General features: G+C 44.9%; 1 protein-coding gene across 2 annotated transcripts in view; it reads right to left on the minus strand.

Moving 5' to 3' along the window:
• Nucleotides 1-18,364, minus strand: part of CERS3 (ceramide synthase 3) — a 73,338-nt gene that overhangs the window by 2,091 nt on the left and 52,883 nt on the right. The gene's annotated exons all lie outside the window — the stretch shown is intronic.

The following is an 18,364-nucleotide window of genomic DNA, read 5'->3' on the forward strand; positions in this document are numbered from 1 at the left end:
ATGAGATCATATCTACTTGAGAATTCAGCACCGTCTCCCTGGAGACATGTCCATCCTCCTGCTATACTCATTCAATAAAGCCCGTGTGAAAGGGGACAAGCAAATGGGAACCAGAACATCTGGAAATGCTATATAAAATGTCAAAGCTGCTGGGCAAAATTGTTCCCCTCCTCAAAAAAGGTGGTTGCTGACTTGTCTTATAATCACAGAACGATAGAATGTAAGACTGGAAGGGATCTTAAGAGGTCATCAACTTCGTTGTCCTGTCCCAAGGCAGGGTAAGCTCAACCTAAACTATTCCTGGAAGATATTTGTCCAGCCTGTTATAAAAAATTAGGAATGACAGGCAGCCAGCTGTCTGTTCATCCTAACAGATCCAAAAACACCTCAGAAAGCAAATGCTGCCTGAGAAGGTACCTGTGTGCAGCCTTGGCCATGTCATTTGACCACTTACTGCACTGGATTCCCCATTTGGAAAGCGGTACTAATCATCCCAGGATGTTGTAAGGATTGATGGGCCAATGAGAGAAACGTTGAAGGAATCCCAGGGTGTTGTAAGCATGAGCTGGTCAAATGAGAGAAACGTGACATATGTGCTAAGCATTAAGAATACCGTTAGCAAAGATGCAGGAGTTATGAAGTTGCCTGTTGATGTTGGGTGAAATGTACTCCGGTTTCAAAATTACTGTTTGTACCTCAACATGTGGGGTTAACCTAGTTCTCAAACTTGGGAATCATAGAATATCCACTTGCACTTATTACCTTGCCACTTGAAAGAGGACCCCCTGCCATCCAGCTCCTGTCTTGTGCAAATCAGCTAATGTCACATTTATTGCAAGAAAAATTCAAAAGTAAAACTAGAATGAAAAACCTTGTGAGGAAGGCAAAGGTGGTACACTTTAGCTCAGGAGGGAACGGCAAGGAGAGCAAGCTCTTTAGGAGCAAATGTCATTCATTTTTCCTGCTCCAAGACTCAAAAACGTGACAGCTACTAGCTAACAGCCCTTCCCAGCTTAGAACAGTTGCCCGGTGTCCACCTAAATATATTACTGTGAAAACTAGGAAGTAGGTAGTAGAAACACCTGAATCTAGTGCCAATTGGATGATATTTGGCATATTACACAAATTGTACCCTTTTTGCCTTTTTTGTCCTCCTCCAGTCTCATGCCAGAGCATGTTCAAGGGCTGGGTCCAGCAGTGGGCTGGCCCCAGCAGCCTTATCTGGGGGCCTTCCCGGGATGCAGCAGCAGCGATCCTGCCACTTGGAGCCTGGCCGGCAGCTGCAGTGTGGCTCTAGCCAACCAGGCCCAAATTTTAAGCACTGCACACTGTCCCCGTGTGCGCTGCTCCACCTTTTTTTTTGCATGGGGTTTTTGGACCTCTGGATATCCAGGGGTCAACTCCCCCTTCCCTCCGCAGCATTGCTCCCTTGAAGCATGGAGAACAGCTGAACGTGCCATATGCGACACCGCGGACGTGTCTGCGGTGCCACATACTGCACTGCCGTGCTTGTCTGGACATGGCCATTGTGGCTTTGAGTGTTCAAAGATTCTTTATATATTTCTTCCAATGAAATAATTTGGGAAATATCATCCTGGTCCTCTCTCTTGAGGTTTCCCCATCGCTTTTCTCTCTGCCTTGAAGCTACTTTTCTAAGAGCAAGGATATTTGGACTCCATTCATAGATCCCCATCATTATCAGTCTCGTCCAAAGACTGCCTGGGCTAGAGACTGACTCCCTTCTGGCGCCAGAGGTGATCTCTTTGGACCAGAGATGAGATGCATTATGTAAAAAACTTGTGCTATTCTTCCTTGATCAGTGAATAAGCCAAGGATTTCAACCCCAAGGTTGTTAGTCTGGTACCTTTCATTAGCACTAAATTCATACATAAAAATAAGCGACAGCTAGAGCAGTAACTGCTTTGATTGCAATCTCACATCCCCTTAATATATTAAGTTTCAATGAAAACATATAGGACTAGAAAGAAAATTAAAGCCCAAATTTTACTGGCCTCATCACAAAGTATAAACTTCCTGGGGCTCTTCTTTGTCTTTTCCCTGATAACATGTAAAGGGTATCAAAACAAACAAATCTCACTGTAAATACTGGAGAATAAACTTGGCACGTCATCAGTTAGAGGAAAGGAAGGGGAACCTTTCCCACACACAATTTATGAGGTCCCATCGCATTCAGATCACCTCTGTTACTTCCTGCTAGTGTCGGGGTTTGTCATTATGGCCCAAAGTAGAAACGTTCTCTGGGGTTCATTTTCTTTTCTTTTTTTTGCCATGGGAAATCTTTAGGAAACAAAGACAAACCCAAATCAAGATTGCAGGGCCTAATGCGACATGGAATGAAGTCACTGGGCAGCATCCCATGGACTTTCAACGGGCCTTGAACCAAGCTCATAAAGCTGAATGCAAATGGAGAACGTGCTTCTGTGAAAACCTACCTTCCTGCCAAGCCAGGACAGAAGTCCATCTACGCCTTGCTTCTGCCAAGCATTTCAGGTCCATTTAATTCTGAACATCCACTCATGCCCATGGAAGCCAATGACTTAAATGTAGACTTACACTTAGGCATATATTTTGCTGAAGAGATGGACTGATGAATCAAGGCCTTGATCCATCAAGTCCTGCATGTCTTGCAGTCAGCCACTCCCCATGGGGTAACCACCTTTTCACAAGGCAAAAGCAGGGACACATGCCCCCTTGGACGAGCTGCCTGTGGCTCTGTCCCGCTCCCTGGCCAGGCCCCGTGGCTGCGCATTCCCATCCTGGCCCCAAGCCCCATGCTGGCTGCACAACACCCCCAGCCCCAGCCACCTACCCTGCCCCACTCCCTCCCTCACCTCTGTCTTCCCTCTGTCACCAATGCCCCTCTTCCCCGCTAGATTTATCTGCAGGCAGCTGGGGCAGCTGCTGTCCACCTCTGCCTGGGGCTGTGTTCCTGATCACACACATTTGTGCACACGCACACATGCAAATAGTGCCTGCTGTGTCCCACTCCCCTCAGCCCCCTTTGCAGGCAGGAACCCTGCCAGCTTGCAAGGGGAAACCTGCAGTTTCCTGCAGTTTTCTCACGGTGAGCAGAAAACCGGGATCCCTGCACATACTGGGACGATAGTTGACTGTGTGCAGGGGAATTCAAGACAAGCGCTGTCCTGGAGTCATTCAGCTCGGGGCCAGGGCTTGATGTTTTTATTTCCACTCAATAATGGAGGGGTGGTCACCCTAACGCCCCAACATAATTGACCCTGGGGTTCTTGCCATCATTCTAATATTTCTTTAAGAAAAAACACTAGTATTTGCTGTTGGTTGGGATCTGGCAGCCAAAAATATGTCCATGTATGCAGTGCTGAGCCTTGGGTCCTCCTAGGATGGTTTCAGTAAGGTGGCCAAGGCCACAGCACTGCACTACAGTACCAAATGGCAACATGAAACATTGTGTGATCTGAAAACAGGTTTTAAAAAATCTGATAATCAAATAAAAGACATGCTTAAAAAACAGACCAGGTGGTCATCTAATATTTGCGTGACCTCCCCCTCCCCAGCTGAGAGCCTCGTGCTTTTGAGTTATCTAGGTATGCAATCTTTTAGATTAGGTTTTATGAACCAAAGTCTTGTCTTTTGATGCTTGGATGTTAATGAACCCCTGACACTTCATTTATCCTCACCTTTACAAGTTACTTTTCCTTCCCCCTGCTCCACTAGTGATGTCATATTAATGGTAAAGCAACTATGTATAGCTGATCTACTTTGCTTCAGAAGGTAAGGTAGGTACCAGGGGTTCTACCAACATTTTTATATACATGACTTCCTTCCTCTAGGGATGAGAGTGTGATCTGGCATTTGAAGCCTAGAACTGAGTCAGGAGATACGTTTGGTTCCCAGCTCTGCTCCCGACTTGCTCTCTTGGGCACAACATTTTCCTTCTTGTACAGCAGTATCCTGCACCCTACAAGGAAGATGACAAAAACCTACAGCAGTCGCAAAGATGCTTACTGAGCTCAAGCAATCCATGTTTCCCAAATGCTTAGATAAGTGACTCTTAACCAGAGTACTATGGCCATGTTAGGTGTAAAAGTGCCACTACAGTGGTTCACAAGTTAATTCCAGAGATTTCAAATAGGAACCCAGAGTGTCCAAACCATTTTGAGCTGTTGTGGTCTTTCTGAACAAAATAATTGCTCTTTTTCCCCTAGTCAAGAAATGAGTGAAAGCTAAGAGCTGGCATTTTCTCAGGGATGCCTGGAGTTTAGAAAGGACAAGAACCATTAGCTTAGGTAAAAAGCCCCCATCTACACTAAAATTGAAAGGTTGGTAAGCATCATCAGCACCATCATTATCCAGAAGAGATGCAAATGCTGTAGGATTTCAGACTGGTGGCTGCAAATGTTCTTTGCCGTCCTGGAGCATAATAGTGGTTACAGAGTGAACCTGTTTGGTTCTGGAAAAGTTTATTTTTGAAGCCTTGAGGGCTTTCAAATGGAAACAATCTGCAGAGACTTAAACTTTTATTGTAACACTGAACTAGATAGAACATTCCCTGTCTTTAAAAAAAAAAAATAAACACGAATAATTTTGAGAAAGTATGGGCTTATGTGTTGACTAGTTGGGTAGGCAGTAGTGTTGTGCAAAGCTTCAGATTGGGATTCGGATTCAGAGATGATTTGGATACTGAATCTACAAATCCAAAGCTTTAGGCTTTCCGAATCGATTCAGAGCTTCTGAATCGATTCGGAAAAGATTTGGAGATTCGGCCATTGGGTATAATGGGGAATCAATGAAATATTTATAACTTTGTTGATTTTTGGCTTATTTGGATGAAACTCTGCTGAGGGCATGAAGCCTGCCAAGTTCCAAGGTGATGGGTGTAGGGGTTTCTGGGAAACTATCAGCAGTTTGAGGTGCAAGCAAAACTCATGACATATGTGACACTGCATGTGTGTTAAGGCGCAGGGGGGTGAAAACTGCAGGTCTGCTAGGCCCTGCTGCAGCCACAAAGCCTGCCAGCTGTCAAGAACATGTGTGGAGGGGGAGTCTGGGTTCTGGGGCCCTGCACCTCTGGCTGCAGGCAGGCAAAATTTGTGACATGGGTGCTTGTGGGGACAGTGTGTGTTCAGATGCGCCCTTCCTGGCACTGGGGCCTCTGCACAACATGGCAGTGTGTCCCTGTGAGGCCTCCTCTTCCCCTATAGCCTTGGTTCAGTCCACCACTGTTAACAACGGCAGGTCAAAATAACTTAGCTGGCTCAACACCAGTAGCATCAGCAGCAGCAGCAAAGGTACCCAGATGGAACGGTAACAAAGGTTATAAAGGAATAGACAGCAAGAAGTAAAGATGTTGTGTTGGGTATATGTTACTCGTGGTGTGTGATGGCTTCTCTTGTGTTTTTATGTTTCTTATGAAAAAAACCAAAATAGTTAGAAAAATCTCTCTTAGGAAGCTTTCGGGTTGAAAAACCCTTTGTCAGGCTGAAGAAGTACCTGCAGTTGGTCCTGGATGGAAGGAATAGTAAAGAAGCCAGAGGCTGGCCTGGCATGCAATGCAGGCAAGAAAGTCAGTCAGTGAACATGGGAATGGAGGCGTCAGGGGGTGAGGGACAGGCTGGGGTGCAAGGGGGGTGGAGGGAAGGGGATGCAGCAGTGCAGGTAGAAGTGCAGAGGTGCCTGGGGAGTCAGATGTCCAAGTTTTGCCTGCCTGCGGCCAGAAGTGCAGGGCCCAGAACCCAGACTCCCCCTCCCTGTGCCCACACACACACACACACACACACGTCAGCAGTTTGAAGTGCAGTTTCTCAGAAACCCCTACACCTATCTCCTTGAAACATGGCAGGCTTTGTGGCCTCAGCAGGGGCTACCATCCCTGCAAGTTTCATGTGAATCAGCCAAAAAAACAACAAAGTTATAGATATTTCATTGATTCCCCATTATACCCTAGTGCCAAATCGCCGAATCTTTTCCAAATCAGAAGAGCAATTCGGATCTCTGAATCCAATTGGAAAAATCCGAATCAAATAGTTGCCTATTTGCACAGGCCTAGTAGGCAGTTGGGAAGGCAGTGGAAGTTATGATAGGACAAACTTGTCAGTAATAACTTCCTCTGTAACTAGAAAGTGGAACAAGTCCATGCACACAAATTATTTACAATAAACTATCATGAAGCTATTAGAAGAGCATGGGTTAAGGTCAAGCTTCTTTTAACTCTGACCCTGCAAGGATGACAAGCAACAAGACACTGCCAGGGTTTTCACTACTCTGGTTCCAAGATATTTTTTTCTGACCCCAGCACATAACATATTAAAATTTGTATTTTCCAACTCAAAAGAATAATGCCTCCATTTTTGCTACTCGTGCACTGGGATTGATAAATAGTACTGTCAGATATAACCACCTGGCAAATTGTAGATACGAGACCAACTTTAATTCCTAAAGCTTTTATGGTATCAGCTGAATTTCCTATTCAGGGAAACAGGTCTGTTTTGGGGAACAGACCTCATGGACATGTGTTGTTATGCTCTGAATGACTAATCAATTTAATCTTTCTAAATGGGTGACTGCTTTCAAAGTTTATGAGAAGCAACATTAATGCTATAAAGCCTGAAAGAGAGTCATTTGTAATGAGGCCAAAACTGCACATTTTTATAATCTTTCCTTTTGTTTAACCCTCCACCTACTGGTCACCCTGGGTTGTGTTTTTTTTAAAGTTAAATGAACCATATTTATCATATGTTTTCCCTTCTTACCTTTTTACTGTTACAATTTGTATCATTCAAACTGTTAGCACCTACCCCTACTACCAGGACAGTACCAAAGAGTGAACCAAATCGATTTACTCTATAACCAGTACTGCTCTTCAACATGGAGCAGACATCTAATGCTACCAGATTTGAAATGGCTTAACTGCATTGCCTTCAATGCAGTCACCCGCTATGCATCAAGGCAGGATGGACTTTGTTCATTGAACAAAGGCGGCAACGACCTCCCCCAAATTCTTCCATTTCAAAAGAGCAGTGTTTCAGAAATTCATGCAGTTCAAAGGAAAAAGAGCCAGCAGGTCGCCTAGTCTGACCTCTCAAAGAACATCAGGTGAAGAATTTCATCTAGTTTTGCCTAGAATGAGCTCAAGATTTTGTGTTCCAGCTTCCAGAAAGATATCCAGCTTTATTTTAAAAGACTTTCAAATAAAATCCTGCAGATTTCTATGGCCAATTTATCTGCTGTTGTAAATGGGTGAAACCAGCAGAGAATCTGGCCCAAAGGGGCCAAGTGTGGGTCATAATAAGGCACCAGAAAGCTGTTCATCTCAAATGTCCTGATAAGCTCCCAGTTCTACATATCCTCTGCTAAATTTAAGGAGAACAGTATGAGAATATTAGGACAATAATTACAGCTGCACTTGGTGGCTTGTGGGTGACAGCGCAGGGAACATTTTATCCCTAAAAGCTCTTGTGCTGGATTGGATCGAGCATGACAGCCTGTTTCTTAGTGCCTGAATACAACTGGAGCAGTGCCTACTTCAGCGAGGGGAAGGTCACAGAATGGACATCTCCTCGTGCAATCCAGCATGCGTGCAAATAGCTGCAAACCTTTGTGGGGAATGACAGGCTCCATCTGTTCTAATGCGGAGCCCTCTGTGCCGCGGGCAGGCCTGCTTAGCTTTCGAAGGCATTGAGCTCCCCGGTGTTGCCATCCCCTGGAGCACCCTTCATTCCTGCCCTCTTCAGCTTTGCCTGAGGATGTAGTGAGCAAGGATGGTATTGCAGAAGAAGACAGACAGACAATGCCAAGACAGCAAGGCAAAAATAAATATTATAGGGACATATGATATTGTAACAACACGCTATTGTATAGCAACACAAAATATTATGACACAGCTTTAGCAACAAGCCTTTCAGGCTCTTGGATATATAAGTAAGAGTGCTTATTGGGAACAACACGCCCTTCACCCAAAAGGGCAGGTTCTAAACTGAACTGCATTGCAAACTCTCAAACCCCTCCTTTCAAAGAGTAAGCTGTTCCCAAAGTGCAGATTGAAACATGAACATTCATAGGGATAACATAGGGAGGAGGAGGGGAAAACCCTGAGCAGTCTTAGCAATCTTTTGAGACAAAGTTCTGGTGACTCACAGGGCTCAGACATGATGAGTATACAGACATCCGCAGGAAGATAACCATTAGCACACATCAAATTCCAACGCCAGCTTCTCTCAGATGCAACCTTGAAAAGACATTATTTCTACAAGGGAGTTGAGTTAAGGCTCATTTGGCAAAAGTGAAGGTGACAGGTCCAAGGATGTGTCTACGCTTATAAGTCTCACCACTTCCACAATGCCATTTAGGAATTTTAGGGGATATGATTTTTTTTAAAAGCCAAAATAGTCATGTTAAAGGCCCCAAGTGTGCAGTTATTCTGGAATAAAGGTGCCTTCACATAAAAGAGAGGACCTTTTGACTTGAAGTTGTGTCAGCCCAAGCATTTTGATGTTGTGTAGGTGCATCTACCCTGGGGGAAGCTGTTTATACTCCTTTTTAAAATCTACCCAGGTCATTAAAATGACTCAATTCCTGTGCATGGGCAAAGCCCGAGACCAAGCCTGAAGAACTCCTGGCCTGACGGCAATCTTTCTCTAAAGACTTCTTTTTTGACGTGCATATTCAGCTGCCTTTGGCCAGAGAGAATTGGCATTGGGTCTGCTACCAGAACAAGGCACAGCTTGCAAGTCCAGGTAGGCACATTTACCAACAAGACGCAGCATACAAGCCCTACATACACACACGACCGATCTAGGTTAAGTCTGGTAGCTTCCAAGGCTTCCCCTACATTATGGAGCTTCTGCTGCTATAGCTCTGCCAGTGTAGTTATGTTGGCGTAGTGCCCATGGTGTAATGGAGATGTATATTGGGGTTCTTGTGCCAGTTTGGCGACACCATTGCCCTGAACACCACACACTAAGCAAGAACCGCCTTCTGCCAGCACAGCTACATCCACCCCAACACAGCCATCTATGCAGGATAGCTTGCATACCCCAGCAGACCTTTGCAGCATAGACTAGACGCAAGACACGTGTGTGCCACTAATAGGCGCACAAAGTATTTAAAAGGGATATTACTCAATTCCTAGAATTTGTTCACCATTTAAAATAAGAACGGGACAATTAAATAATATAAAGAACAAACATTTGAGAGTTGAAAAACTTTCCCACGAGTCTCTAAACCATGCCATGTCTGAAAGTATGAAAATGTTCATTTAAGCTCCCAGCATCAATCAAGACTCTGCTCCCCTACTTCAAACACTGACACTTGGTTGTCAGGCCCAGACTCCGCTATCCCAGAGAGGACACTACAAAACTGCCCTGCTCAATAATTACAAACTGAATACCAGCCACTGCTGGTAGAAGCAGAGTCCACATCACATATAAATCAGCATGTACTACATTAATAAAATATGACCATCATAAGACCAATTGACACGTCTCCCACACCGCTGCTGGATGCCTATATAAACAGGGGCGGGCAATTATTTTGAGCAGAGGGCCGCTTACTGAGTTTTGGCAAGCCATCGAGGGCCACATGACAGGCAGCCAGGGGCAGATAAATATTAATTTTCTAAATTTTTTAGGGGCCCCGTGGGCTGGATAGAATGGCCTGGTGGGCCGCAACTGGCCCGCGGGCTGCATTTTGCCCACCCCTGCTATATAAATTTTAGCCCATTCATTCTTCAGCTACCGATCAAAGGCTTGATATCCTCAATACAGGCAACAGGTTAATTTTTAATATATTTATCCTAAAAAATACCAATTATAGGGCCTTACATCTGAGAAGCATCAGAGTTGTACATGAGCGCATTGTTGGAACTCAAACATGGACAAGAAAACACTTAAGTTCCTGTTGCATGTGTGTAATCTAGAAACGTGACCTTGTGTTGTGATTCAGTCTCACCCCTCTTTTTTTAGCGTGTCAGAGGTACAGAGGAATCTCAGGTATACCCAACAGAGTTGGTATTCCAGGGTAAATAAAATTTACAACCCATGATTCACTGGGCTTTTGCGCTAAATACAGATGCACAAGGATGGAAAAAGAAGTCAATTTAAAGCAGTAGAAACTGTAATCTTCTGCACTGCATAGTTTCTAAATTGATGGTATTTAGGTTTTTTGGAACCATAATCTTCTATGGGCATTTTTACATGTGCTCCGGGGATGGAGGAGCGGTGCTTTAATTAAAGCAGCTCCAAGAGCCGCCCTAATTAAAGCACTGCCGTGTCTTGTGCATCAGCACCTTCACAATTCAAAATGGTGGCGAGGGCACTTGAACTAACGCTTGTTTGATGAGCTTTAGTTCAACTGCTTCCGTCGCCATTTTTAAGCACAGGGGCGCTGATACACAAGACGCAGAAGGCTGCTGGAGCGTAGTAATTGCCATGCTCCAGCAGACTCGATTAATCAAGTCTGCTCCAATGTGATAGCCTTCCAGTGCATTGGAGCAGCCTCCGTGCTTGTGTACAGGCACGCCAAAGTTTCCTGACTTTCAAACATTACTTTATAATAATTAATAAGAACCATCTCAGTGTCAAATGTTTATCTTTTGCAATAACCATAAGGCACTAAATCAGGTTTGTTCAAATTCTGAGGTACATATTAGCAACCTCTACCCTACATTGAGCATTTACATTTCAAAATCTAAATACATATCAACTGTGTCTTGATTTTCTAATATGAAGGACAATAAAATCTATAGTCTTGACACATACCACAATCCCTTATAATACAAAGATGAAAGCTATTAGTCAGAACAAAAACCACTGATTCAAAGTCAGGAAAAGGATAATGAAAAGACAATCCAAATAGACAGAAGGGGTAGCTTTCCAACAAAGAGTTCCATCAAGTTGATAAAACTTTGAATTCAACATGTATAATTTAATCAGTGCAACTCAGCTAACATATGACTTAATATGACGTTAGCCTCCACAAGAATGTAAGCAGAGTACTTTTGGCTTCAAGCAAATTACTCTAAACTTCCAGCATGGGAGATTTTATTAGAAAAAAAATGTTTTCTTTTTAACATCATTCATGCTAATTGATACAACTCATTTTAATCCTCAAATGGAATAAGGACTGTAGACTCTTTCTTTCTTTGTTTTCAAAGCAAGATGCAGAAAATGTATACAAATTGTGCTGAGCATCTTGTAGCCATAAAATCTTTTATTGATTCCCCGCCCCGTAATACTTATTCCTAAAAATCCAAACAGGATTTGAGAGCACAAAACTAAACAAAAAAAAGTTAAACATAAAATTACGCAAAAGACGATGCTAACATTTTGAAACAAATAACTTGATAAAAATCAAATGGGATTTTAAGTGTCATTCTAACATTAAGCCCTAGATTTAACTTCAAGTGATACTTTACCAACTATCACTTGTTTTACCGCTCTGCATAACACATATGTAACTGGAACTATATTGCTTGGTTGCGCAGAAGAACCAAATCATCGTTTACAGTTAATCAGGTACTCTGTGGTTTCAATAAAGTCTGCAGGTTCTGTTGCCGAAATCCACTAACTTAACCTTGCACTCAAGTGTATGTAGCTTTACGATAATGTCAAAAGCCCAGGAGGTACTGAATGAGTCATAATGTCCCACTGCTTTTTGAATTATTCCAATTTTAAATCCACACTTGGCAAAGAAACAAAGAACAATATAATAAGCATTTGATGCTGTTTTGCAAAGTGAACTTTTTTTTACCCTAGGACAAAACTTACACTAAGCCAAAGGGTTCAATGTTATGAACCTTTATCAGAACATGCAGTTTGAGTCCTCGTTAGGAATGCTTCCTTAGATACAAGAGCGATTATGAGGCATGTATGCTTTCTTTACTTCACTATGTACAGCACTGTAGTTGAGTTGGGTACATGAAACAGTATTGCTGGTTATTAGTATTATTTGCAAAGCCCTAGTATTAATATTCACTAGCCTAACTCTGTGATGCCCAAGGCATATGCTCAAGAGAAGGGCAGGAAAAGTGCTTCAGGGATGTCCTCAAGGCCATCTTACAAAAATGCAACATCAATGTCAACCCGTGGGAGACTATTAACTCAGGGCTGCCCCAAATGGAGGAAGAGTCTGCTGTACTACTTTGAAACCTCAAAACAACAACAGGAGATGGAAAAACGGGAGCAGCAGGAACAGCATCTCACAGACCAGGTCATGAATCCAGTACTGCCTGCTCCACACAGAAACACATGTCCAAGCTGCCGTAGAGTCTGTCGATCCTGGATAGGCCTCATCAGCCATCTTCGGACACACAGATAAGACGATCATGGAAGGCAAATCATCCTCAACTGCGAGGGATTGCTGAAGAAGAGATCTGTGAGGTATCTACTTATTTTCATGAAAAATGTGTTTTTACTATTAGCATTTTTTGGAAGTTTATAGTTCTGGTTTCATAGAAAGGCTTTGTTTTTTTAAAACACATGGAAGGAAGACAGATGTAATTAAAGAATTGTCCCCCTGCCCAAGGTGCCCACAAAACATGAATACATTTGCAAGAGCCACCGTTGTATCGTATCCTTCACAACTTAGGTGCAATGCTATAATTCAATTGCCCTCATCTTTGATGACGAGCTGGCAGAGATCACAGGTCCCACCACATATTTCTTCTCGAGATGAGACAAGAACCATGTTGATCAACATACAGCTCAGCCCATTCAGAGCAGTGACTCTCTGCTAGTTATATGGCCTGTATCAATGATAAGGATAACCCAAGGTCACAGGGCTGGCCTGTGCACTATACTGAGAACACCTCTGGTTACAGACATGCTACATTAAATAACATGGATACAGTGAGCAGCTTTCCTAATTAATACAAGGGACTTAACATATCTATGCCTTATCAGTCTCTGGACCACATGCATTTTAGCATGGCTCTAAGTTTTGTACTGATTATTAGGGCTGTGTGAAACTTCCGTCCCCGATTTGATTCGGCAGAGATCTGGCCCGATTCGGTGGCCAAATCAAATCAGAGGACCCTTTAATCTCCCCGAATCAAATCGGAACCCTCCAAATCGATTTGGATAGATTCGGACATAGACACAGTTTTTTCTATACATCTCTAGGTAGCAGGTGGCTCACGAATGCTGTGATGCTAGGGAGGATGGAGTGTCCTACAGAAGCATGGGGGGCTCCCCAGCACGCTCGGCTGCAGACCCAGAAGTGGAGCAAGCAATCCCAGTCCACTTCCAGGTTTGCTGGAGAGCGCGCAGGGGGCTCCCCTGCACCCCTCCATCTCGGCAACTGGTGCCTCCGGTGTCTGGGGGGTCACCCGGGGTCCACCCATAGGCAATCGCCGAGCCAAAGGGGTGCGGGGGGGAGGAGAAGCGTCCCCCAGCAGACCCAGAAGTGGACTGGAAGTACTTCTGATCCACTTCTGGGTTCGCTGCCAAGCAGGAGGAGGCCCCCCCCCCCGTGCTCTTGTGGGACTCTCCATCCGCCCCAGCATCGCAGCATTCATGAGCCACGCTGGTACCTCAAGGTATGTAGAGAAAACATTTAAATCTGCGTCTATGTCTGAATCATGGATTCGCTGAATCAACATCAAATCTTCAGATTTGGATTTGGCCGAATCAAATCAGGGACAGTGGTGTGAATCAACTAATCAAATCACTGTCCCCCGATTTGGGCCAAATCCAAATCGAACAGGGCCCCCTTTGCAAACCCCTACTAATTATCCAAAGCAGAAACACCACTCTAAAACCCACAAGAGATACAAAGTTAGGGAGGGAAATATCTGCATCTTCCAGCAGAAGATTCACTGTAGGAGACAAAAATGTGATACTACAGATGAACGTCTGCTTCTACCCCATTAGTACCAGTATTTCTATGATTCTACATTTTTATGATCCTACTTGTGAGATCTACTATATCTATATATTTTTCTAATCACTCAAGCATTATAGGAAGGATTTTTCAAAACTACCTAAGGACCATGGGTTGCGCAAGTCTCATTGAAAGTATTTCCCCTCCATCCAGAAAGGACCACATCTCGTTATACAATATGTACTCCAGCATCTGATAACACAGCCTCATTTACAATCAGACCCTGCACTGCACCAGTAGCTCCCCCATCATGACCAGTCGTCAGCAACAAATATTGACAAAAATCCTACGTATGCAAAGCATAAATCCTGCATGTTAAGGAGAGGTTTAGTACGCTTGCTTAAAGGTCTGAGCCTGCTGGGGCAAGTCACCAGACTAGTGTCTAGGTGGAGGGGTCAGCTCATTTCCTGCCCTTTTTTCCATGCAGCAGGAGTTACATAACATTACATTTACTTCTCAATCCTGCCCATGGAAATAATTCTACTCTGGTTTAAATAAGAGATAGGAAAAATTCTTTTTTGCAATTTAAAATTAAATTAAATGTACTAGTGTTCATCAGATTGTTTTTTATTCCGTTTAACAGAAAACAGCCATGATGGGAATCCACTTGGAAAAAAAAAAAAAAATGCGAATAACCTCTGCTGTGAACTGGAAAATATACAACCCCAAATGCCTTCCTTTTTTTTTTTCCCCCAATTATAAACTGAAGAATTTAAAAAGATGGCTATAATTTGATATGAAAGGTTTTGCCTAATTAGTATTTAATATGTATTGGAATTCGTATATGATATATATATGATCTCTAGCGAGCAGAACATTTCATAGATAGTCTACAAAAAGACTAAATAAAAAGTACCTAACAAGAGCAGCCAGAACAACTGCCAGCAAGGATGAAAGCACAAGCAATTTCTGTGGGGGACAGGGAAGACGGGCAAATCATGGAATTGGAAAATGAAATGTTTGATCAAAATCTGTCCCTAATCTGGGTTGGCAATTTTACCCTAAAGAGAATTCTTTTAGAGAAGGGAATTATCAAAAGAGCTGTCTTGTGCTATGGGGTAGAAGGACAAGGGGAAGCTTTGACGAAAGAGTTCAATGCAGGGGGCAATGAATCTGGAAGACTTGGGTCCAGCAGACATGGGGAAGAGGAACCTGCCTGCCCATCTGTGCTGCCACTGTCCCCATCCCTAGATGAATCCAGCCTCCATGCAGCCTGCCTGAGGTGGACAGAAGCATCTCTGGTGCTTCCCCCACCCCTGGGAAAGGAAAAGATTTGACAGAACAAGGGGAAATGGTCTCAATTTGCAGCCAGGGAAATTGAGGTTGGATATTAGGAGAAAACTCTCTCACTAGGAGGGTGGTGAAGCACTGCAACAGGCTACTCAGAGAGGTGGTGGAAGCTCTACCCTTGGAAGTTTTTAAGACCCAGCTAGACAAAGCCTTGGCTGGGATGATCTAGTTGGGGATGCTCCTGCTTTGAGGAGGGGCTTGGACTAGATGTGACCTCCTGAGGTCGCTTCCAACCCTCATTTTCTATGCTTCTAAGATGTGCCTCTGAGCACAGAGGGGAAGTGGGGGGTGGCATTTTTACCTGCCTTAGGGACTTAAAAAAATCCCTGGAGGCTGCTGTAGTGTGATCCAATCCAAAAATGTGTGTGTGGGGGGGAGGGGGGGGGTGCAGCCGTGCCACTGCACCCCTTCTGGATCTGTCCCTTACTGAATGGATGCCCTTTTGTGACAGAGGATGCAGAAAAGGCTGAAGTGCTCAATGCCTTCTTCACCTCAGTCCTCACAGGCACAGTCAGCCCCCAGACTACCGCACCAAGCAGCCCAGTTTGGGGAGGAGGGGAGCAGCCAACAGTGGTGAAAGAACAGGTTAGGGACCATTTAGAAAACCTGGACACACACAAGTCCATGGGGCCAGACGGGATGCACCCATGGTTGCTGAGGGAGTTGGCCGATGAGATTGCAGAGCCGTTGGCCATCATCTTTGAAACTCATGGTAATAAGGAGAAGTCTCAGATGACTGGAAAAGGGCAAACAAAGTGCTCATGTTTAAGAAAGGAAAAAAGGAGGATCCAGGGAACTACAGACCAGTCAGCCTCACCTCAGTCCCTGGAAAAATCATGGAGCAGGTCCTCAATCTATTTCTAAGTACTTGGAGGAGAAGGAGGTGATTAGGAAAAGTCAGCATGGATTCATCAAGGGCAAGTCATGCCCGACCAACCTGATTGCCTTCTGTGATATGATGACTGGCTCTGTGGTTGTGATATACCTAGATTTTAGCAAGGCTTTTAGTATGATCTCCCACATTTTCCCAGGCAAGCTAAGGAAGTATGGGCTGAATGAATGGGTTGTAAGGAGGGGGGGGGGGGTAGGAGATAGAAAACTGGCTGGAGCATCGGGCTGAGGGTAGTAATCAATGGCTTGATGTCTAGTTGGCAGCCAGTCTCAGGTGGAGTGCCCCAGGGCTTGGTGCTGGGGCCGGTTTTGTTCAATGACTTCATCAATGACCTTATGGGCGACTAGTGCCTCCCGAGTCTGGGGGGGAGCACCAGATCATTGACAGGGGGTGAGGGGGGGGGGTCCCCAGTGGCCTATCACTGATGGGGTGGGGGCCCCCCCCCATGGCTGATCACCAAGCGTGGAACCACCAACAGCAAAACTGGAAGTGCATTTCTGGTTTCGCAGCTGGTGCTTCCAGCAGGTGCACAGCGAATCTCGGGGGGCGACTGGCTGGGCAGCAGCTCTGCAGAAAAGGACCTGGGGGTGACAGTGGACAATAAGATGGATATAAGCCAGCAGTGTGTCCTTGCTGCGGAGAAGGCTAACGGCATACTGGGCTGCATTGGTAGGAGTGCTGCCCGAAGATCAGGGGAAGTGATTATTCCCTTCTCTTCAGCACTGGTGAGGCCACATCTCTGGTGAGGGCAACAAAAATAGTGAGGGGGCTGGAGGACATGGCTTCTGAGGAAAGGTTGAGGGAACTGGGCTTACTGGTGAGGGCAACAAAAATAGTGAGGGGGCTGGAGGACATGGCTTCTGAGGAAAGGTTGAGGGAACTGGGCTTATTTAGTTTAGAGAAGTGGAGACTGAGGGGGGGACTTAATAGTAGCCTTAACTACCTGAAGCGGGGTTCGAAAGAGGATGGAGCTGGACTGTTCTCAGTGGTGACAGATGACAGAACAAGGAGCAACGGGCTCCAGTTGCAGCAAGGGAAGTTTAGGTTAGATATTAGAAAGAATTAAAAGAGAGAGTAGTAAAACACTGGAACAGGTTACCCAGAGAGGTAGTGGAATTGCCATCCTTGGAGGTTTTCAAAACCTGGCTGGACAAAGCTTTGACTGGGATGATCTAGTTGGAGACGGTCTTGCTTTGAGCAGGGGGTTGGACTAGATGTGACCTCCCGAGGTCCCTTCCAACCCTAAATGTTCTATGATTCTAGGAAATTCCTGGCAATTATGTGGGTGAGAAAAGAGCCGGCCTTAGGGGTGGGTGATGTGGGCAACTGCCCAGGGTGCTGTGGTCAGGGGGGGGTACACTTACACACACACACACACACACACACACAAACACACACACACACACACACACACACACACACACACACACACACACACACACACACGAGCGGCCTGCACCCATGGCAGTGTTCTCCCCTGGCCCAGCTGATCCCTGCCCCAGGCTGGAAAAACGGTGCCCAGCCTACCCCCTGCCTCCAGCCACTGCTCAGGAGACAGACCAGACGGTATGGGTGCCTACCTGCCTGGCGCACCATGCCACTCTGCTTCCCCACTGAATCGAGACCTGCAACCCTACCTGGTTGCCTCTAGCTGCAGCAGTGCTGCCTACTTGGTGGGGAAGGGGAGGCAGCAAAGTACAAGTTCACCTAAGAAACAAGTTTGCCCATTTTCCCTACGGCTAGCTCTGGGTGGGCACTTGAGGCTCTTTCTTACCAATTCATAAAACAGGTGACGTAATAATAGACCTTCCCTTCCCCAAGCCACAGCAAGCACCGGGGAATCAACTCAGCTCCTGTTTTGGCTCCAAACCCTAATAAGGGAATGACAGCAGAGCTACCTAGTGTGTGTAAGAGGCCCCCATCTCTTTCTCATGCCTTTTATTCTACCTACTGGCCAGAAAGCCATTTCTTTACATGCTCCTCTGACTCTCTCCTTTGCAGATAAACTTTGCAATCCCAGTGTTGTCAAATCATGATTTTTGGCATTTTTCTTAAAGTCCATGCTTTGGGAATGCGAAGAACTTAGCTCTTTCTTTTATCTATATTTATATAGAGAGATAAAAGAAAGAGCTAAGTTTTTTGCATTCCCAAAGTGTAGACTTTAAGAACAATGCCAAAAATCATGAGTTGGCAATACTGCAATCCCAGGAGAAAGCGAGACATATAGCTAGGTTTTAAGGGTTAGCTGGATTGCTGTAGCAGATTGGGAAATACACAGGTAGGCTAAAAGGGAGGGAAAATAAAGCT

The sequence above is a fragment of the Alligator sinensis genome, unplaced genomic scaffold (assembly GCF_000455745.1).
Source record: "Alligator sinensis unplaced genomic scaffold, ASM45574v1 scaffold210_2, whole genome shotgun sequence".
NCBI classification, from domain to species: Eukaryota; Metazoa; Chordata; order Crocodylia; family Alligatoridae; genus Alligator; species Alligator sinensis.